We start from the raw sequence: 6655 nt of genomic DNA, 5'->3' as shown, positions 1-6655 counted from the left end.
AGGCATGCGGTAGCCTTGAAGGGGAGTATTTCATAAGTGTTACAGCATATTGTACAGTCTGGCATGCTTCATTATTTACATCACAGTAATATGCTAGCACAGGCTGGAAAGTTTGTAAGTGAACAGAAAAAAACAATGTTCATGCCATATCTTAGCCACATTCTTAGTATTGTATAAAAAGTGCAAATAAGGAATTCCTCATTTCTTTGTCAGCTTTTTCTTTCTGTGCATTGATTTTTTGCAAGTTAGCAAGGTTCTACAGTCTTGTGTGCCTATCGGCTGGCCCCTTGTTTGTCAAAGGTACCGAGTACACAATGGGTCGTGTCAGTGCAAGCTAAGTAAACGATGGATAGAAAATTCGTGCTTTCAGAGTATTTCCAGATAAAACTGCTGTTATTTCCTACTCAGGATGGGGGAACAGCATCGATGGTGCACATCCTCCTTGTCACTGCAGCAATTATGGCTGCTCGCTGCTTTTTGGTGGCGTTTCATTTATCTGCAGGAAGAGCAGGCATGAATGGGCGGCAATAGGTACCTACTAAATTAAACATTGCATTGAGCAATATGATGTTGTGTCGGTGCTTTTGTTATCCATGAAGGAGTTGGGGTTTTGATTAATGGTTGTGTAGCAAAGATGTAACTGCTATATTGCACTGCATTCACAGATTTGTTTGCCCATGCTTTTGGTTTACTCAGTTGTTTATTTCCTTACCAAATGGCAGATGGAAATTCAGCTTCAACTTGTGCACTTTCATCATGTTTGCAATGTACTTTCAGCTGGTGTTCAGTTTCACTTTGGAGAAGTTGTCCAACCATTGTCTGTGTCTAAATGTTTTCTAACAGTTGACATCATTACGCAGCATTTCTCACAGAAAGCAAATGTTGCAGTAACATTTTTATTAAATGTTACTCTATTATGTGGCTAGCAATGTAGCGAAAGATATTTTCATCAAGTCAGCTTTTAACATTATAGCAAATTAAGGCCTTTGTTATTTAACGTTGCTCACAATTTGTACCAATCACTCAACCTTGAAGCAACGTAATGCGTTATCACCCTTCCTCGGCTCTTCATTGTGTTAATCACATTAGACATGCTCACGGTCGTTCGCCGTGCTAGTTTGCGGACATTGTTGGCTAAGAGTAAACCAGACAAATAAAAAATCGGACGTCATGTGATGCCTATAGTCTGCGGGCCAGCAGTCCATCATGTAAAAGTGGCGTCACATCATAAGCATCTTCTGTTTTTGCTGCCTTTAAGCAAGTTATTAGTGCGGTTGGTGCAACACATAGTCGATGGGGTCAACCGTCCTGTCGTGTTAAGTTTTCCTCCCTTAAATTGAATGTTTAGTATTTTTCCCTGCAACGACTACAGAGGAACACGGACGTTTCCTTCAATACTGGAATGAATATACGGTCATTCCCTACGTTTCATTGAAAGCAGAAGTGGTTCTGTATTTAAAACGTACATAGTCTGCGTTATAGGTACGGAATTTTTTTACAGTGAAACCCGTAACCCGTATGCTGATATCATTGCAGCCCACAGAATGGGTAGGACTCATTCCGTTCTGATCACCGTTGCGCACGGACCAGTCCCGCATACCATACGCTACATGAGTGTAGTGTACAGATCCACGCCGTGCAAGGGAAGTCCAGACGCGTGCACGAACTGTCGTCGGCCGGGCCATAGGTATGACATGTGCCCGCACCCCAAGACTGGTCTCTGCCCGCGGTGCGGAGACAAGCATGAACCGCAAGATGTGCCCTCCTGCATCCCGACCTGCATTCTCTGTGGAGGCCAGCACCTCACGGGCACCGGCTCGTGCATGGCTAGAAATCGCACCGCCCAACCACGCAACCCATCGCCCCAGAAGGCAATGCCCCCTAAAAAGGATGACTTTCCTCCGCTGCAAACTAACAAGAACGACTTTCCTCCGCTGGAAACGACCCTCCCGTCTACTGCAACATGGGCCTCCAAGGCTGCCGGGACGAACACCAGGACCTCCCAGGACCCGGACGTGAAGGCTCTGCGAGAGGAGGTAAAGCAGCTCAGGGCAGCCCTCTCTACCGCCACCTCTGCAGAGGAGACCGCCATCGCCCTAGCCCTTGCACATTCGGACGCCCAATACATCTTCAGCGACTCCAAAGCGGCTCTGTCCAACTTTGCCAGGGGCAGGATTCACGCCCCTGCCTGGCAATTGTTGAACACCCCTACCCAAAATTTACCGCGCAGGGTAGAGCTTCAGTGGGTGCCGGCTCACTCTGGGAATCCTTTAAACGAGGCTGCCGATAAATTGGCCCGAGGTCTGATTTGCCGGGCTCAGGACAGTCTCGATCCAGGATTCTCGAGGGAGCGGGCGCACACCTTTGCGGAGCTCACGCAAATACCCCGTTTGGACCGTCGGACTTACCCTCCTCCCCACCACTCTCTTACGCACTCCCAACAGATCCTCTTCAGACGCCTCCAGTCCCGCTCTCTGTCATCCCCTCAGCTTTTATCCCCCTATTGCGGCACATCCCCTGCATGCTCTCTATGTGGTGACCCCCACGCCACACTCTCCCATATCCTTTTCGGCTGCCCTGCTGACCCTCCTCCGCGGGGACAGCACGCCATCTCGAGCTGGGAGGACTGGGAGGTCCTGCTTATGTCTGCAGACCCAACATCGCAGCTTGCTGCGGTGACTCGGGCTGCCGACGTCATGTCCCGGCATGACCTACTTGATGCAGTGCGGGACCGCGCAGTGGCCCAGGGACCCAGCTGGGTCTACATAAAACTCACTTGCTGAATAAAGTTTTTCTGTCTGTCTGTCTGTTAAAGAACCCCAGGTAGTCGAAATTTCCGGAGACCTTCACTACGGCGTCCCTCATTGCATGAGTCGCTTTGAGACGTTAAACCCGCATAAACTAAACCAAAACACCATTCTGTAGACCTGCCTGTTTGTGCGTCTGGCTGCGATAATAAAGGGAACAGTAAATTTGCACGAAAAAAGAAGAAATTTTGTTGCTACTTCTACACTGAAGTGGAAAATGTCTCATGGCCATTACGCATCCCGAACAAAACTACACAGAAAAGGGAAGTTTTCTTTCCTCTAATTCTTATGGAATACGAACTGAACGCAAATAATATTCGTATTCTCTTTCATGTTGGAGCCGCCTGCACTCATATGCACGCAGTAACACTAAGAACTGCACCTCTATTCTACTTCTTCCATTTTTCTGCGTTCATAAGCGGAATAAGTGCAAAGTATTCGTCATGAGAATATAATGCCGATAATTAAGTGCGGCATGACTGTGTGACGCTCATCATAACGCTGCTTCCGCGTAGCCAGCTGCTGCGGTTTATGGGGGTCTAACATCCCAAAGCCACTCGGGCTATGAGGGACGCCGTAGTGATGGGCTCCGAAAATTTCGACCACCTGGGGTTCTTTACGTGCACTCTCATCACACAGTAAACGGGCCTCTAGAATTTCGCCTCCATTGAAATTCGACCGCCGCGGCTGGGATCGAACCCGCGTCTTTCAGGTCAGCAGCCGAGCGCCATAACCACTGAGGCACTGCGGCGGCGCCCACCCAGCAGCTACAAGGAAATATAAAAGGCTGTGGCGCAAACCTGGGGAATTTATTTTTCGAAGGAGATTTTGCTTGAAGACGGAGACCAGCTCGCGCTACGAGCGCCACTCGCCCTTTCATGGCACGTAGGTGTACACGTCCTCGTCATCAAGAGCCCTCTTTATGTACTCTCGTTTCTCCATGGCCTCGATCCTTTTCTTGATCTCATGGGGGCTAGGGATGAACCCTATGCGCAGCAAGCTGATAACCTCAGGGACGAGCTCGTTGTAGGAGAGCTTCCGGTGTTTCTTCATCACTCGCACAATTGCGGCGTCCAATTGAAACCTTAGTTCTCCACTGATCACGTTTCCTGCCACCGCCTCGTTCCTGTTCGCCTCGTTCTTCCTCTGGGCGGCGAGCAACACGATCTTCACCTGGCGAGATTCAGGAGCGAAAGAGTGATTCACTGCAAAGACCTGGCCTCGTTTGATGTCATTTGCCTCGGGTTCCTTGACGAGCACCCTCTCGTTGGATTTTCCTGCTGACAACGACAGAAGCACGTTCACCAAGTCCTCCTCGGGAATGCCAGTCTTGTAGGCTATGTCCTCGAACGGGATCCTCTCGAGGTCATTGAACAGCATCAAAACGCACATTTGGTACGTGGATACCAAGATGGTGTACGTGTGTGCGTCACTGGAACGATGTGGGGACGCAGAATACATGGACAGCTCGTTGTCCTCGTCGAACACACTCAGTTCCGCCGAGCCAAACTGTGGCTGCAGAGTCAGCTTCCGGGCCTTGTGCTTCGCCATGTAGAACAGCCTGAATGTCTCAAAAACACCACGGGGGGCAGCAGGAATCTTGATTTGCTGCGTAACCGCTGGGACAGGCCAAGAGCCCTTGGTCAACAGGCGTACATTCAGGTCTAATTCATGCAAGTCGATTTCACATGAAGCCAAGATGGTCTTAAACTGCGCTGTCATGGTATTGGAGATAGCGACGTCGTTGAGCACGGCCTCAAGTTTTGACGTGAACATGCGGCCGCACTGAGCCTTGAGTTTGAAGATCATGCTTTTTTCGGCATCCTCTGAAACGCCTTCGTTAAGTAGCAGCCGCTTGCAGAGGTGCTCCCTGTAGTAGCTCTCGAAAAGGTCTTTGTCTTTCAGGAACCGGAAGATCGCGACCGTTTTGTCGAGGAGCTGCTCTCGCTGCTGGCGAGTCATTTCTTTTATGCTGTTACTCAGTATGTCATCTACAAACAAGGCCAAATCCTCGGGCGACTTACGGTTGAGGCTGAGGAAGTACTCGAAGTTGGCATCGATCATCTGCTTCACCAGGCGCTCGCCATTAAAAGAGCTGTGCAGTAGGTGGTCAAATTGGTCCTTAAGATCCAGAAGCTTCTTTACAATACAGAGTGAGTCTGTCTCGTCACCGTCCTCCGTCATAATTGACCTGCCAAGCTCCCGCACGTACGTGTTCGCACGATCTAAAAATGTTTCCAAGCCGTTCTTAGTGTGACTAAGCAGACGAAACATGCGAGCTAGTTCCTCCACCTGTTTGTGTACCAGCATGTGTACAACTCCCGAGCCTTCCATATCCACGATTTTCTTGACATGGTTTGCGATCAGCTCCTCGTAGACCACATGTCTGATGAGGCGTTGGGTGGAAACACTCAGGCACTCCTTTGCCAGCTCCACCTCTTCGCTGATACGCTGCTCCGCCATGTCGACGTAGGCGATCGCCGTCATTTTAGCAAGGTGCTTCTCACTTTCCAGGGCGTAGAAACTTGCGGTCTGCGCCAGAAATGGGCGCTCGAAGTCTTGCTCGTAGACTGAATTATCAATACCAAGCTTTCCCAGCATCTCACAAGTGTCCTTGATCAGAACCCTGTCGACGTTCTCGCCCATGCGCTCGCGGTTTATCATGTGAAGCAGTGCATCCCGAAGCGTATCCCGTATGTCAACGTGGCGGGCTATTTCGTCCCGGAAAATAACCCTGCCCAAGTTGTACACACTATGCTCTTCGTTCTGCGGTACGTACACGGAGTCCATATGCAAGGCAAAGTGGTCTATCACTTTCATCTTGGGCTGATGTTCGTTCCAAGCGCTGTTTAGTGTTTGCAGGAAGGTGTCTTGAGCGGAGGCCACGATCCTTGGCCGCACGTTGTTCACCAGTTGCTCAACTACCGCTTCGCGCAGGCCGCCGTAGAGTATCGCCCCTTGTCCGTGGAACAGCGTGGTGTAGGCTCTGCGGTACAGCTCGTCGAATCGCTCACCATCCGAGCCGTTCGCCTGGATACCTTGTATGGCGTTCCACAAGGGCTGCCAGACGTTATCGGGGATGTCATCTTCCCCCGGACGGCGAAACATCGATACCCACACCTTCTTGGATTTTTTCTTCTCGGGGACTGAGGCTATGGCGTCCGCCGCTTCACGTTCTTTTCGCTGTTTACAGCTCTGCTCGAGCCATCGGCACTTCTTTCTCTTCCGGTATGACTGTTTCCCATGCGCGTGCATGTGCACAAGAACGTGTAGGTACTCTTCCAATACGGACGTAGTTATGAAACACAAATTAATTCCAGTAATCTAAACATATTAAACTCGGCTGCATTACTGCCAAACAGTTTCAATTAGCGTTACATATTTAATGGAGATCTCATAGTGGCGGGATGAGTGGTTTATTGGTGAAAAATTCACAGATTATGTTTACAACATTCGATTCAGAGCGAAAGCACGGGCTTTTGTTTGCCAGCTGATTTTACGAATTTTTCATGCTTGAATGGCTAAAATGAGGTACGCACATGATGACTGATTCAGTTTTCTGTCCTTTTTTTTTAGCGGAAAAGCAAATGATTTTTTTGCTCGGGTCTGAACATCTGGATTAGTGCTGCATAGAAGACGGCGATGAGAGGGCAATGCCGCGGGACGGAGCTCTCGCACCAGGCTGTGCATGCGGCGTTGAAGACGACGATGATGAGCACTCGCACTAGGATGTCCGTTGTGGGTGTATGCCATTTTATGAGGCCAACAACAACAACAACGTGTCATTAGCTTCTAAGCCGCCGTGGTGGCTGAGTGGCTATGGCGCTCGGTTGCTGACCAGAAAGGCG

General features: G+C 49.8%; 1 pseudogene; it reads right to left on the bottom strand.

The window, feature by feature from the left end:
* Nucleotides 1-3683: 3683 nt before the first annotated feature.
* On the bottom strand, nucleotides 3684-5915 carry LOC144121030 (cullin-3 pseudogene; annotated as a pseudogene).
* Nucleotides 5916-6655: the final 740 nt, after the last annotated feature.

This window comes from Amblyomma americanum, chromosome 1 (genome assembly GCF_052857255.1).
Source record: "Amblyomma americanum isolate KBUSLIRL-KWMA chromosome 1, ASM5285725v1, whole genome shotgun sequence".
NCBI classification, from domain to species: Eukaryota; Metazoa; Arthropoda; class Arachnida; order Ixodida; family Ixodidae; genus Amblyomma; species Amblyomma americanum.
Note: the sequence above shows the minus strand (reverse complement) of the source record. Positions and strands in the feature narration are given on the sequence as shown.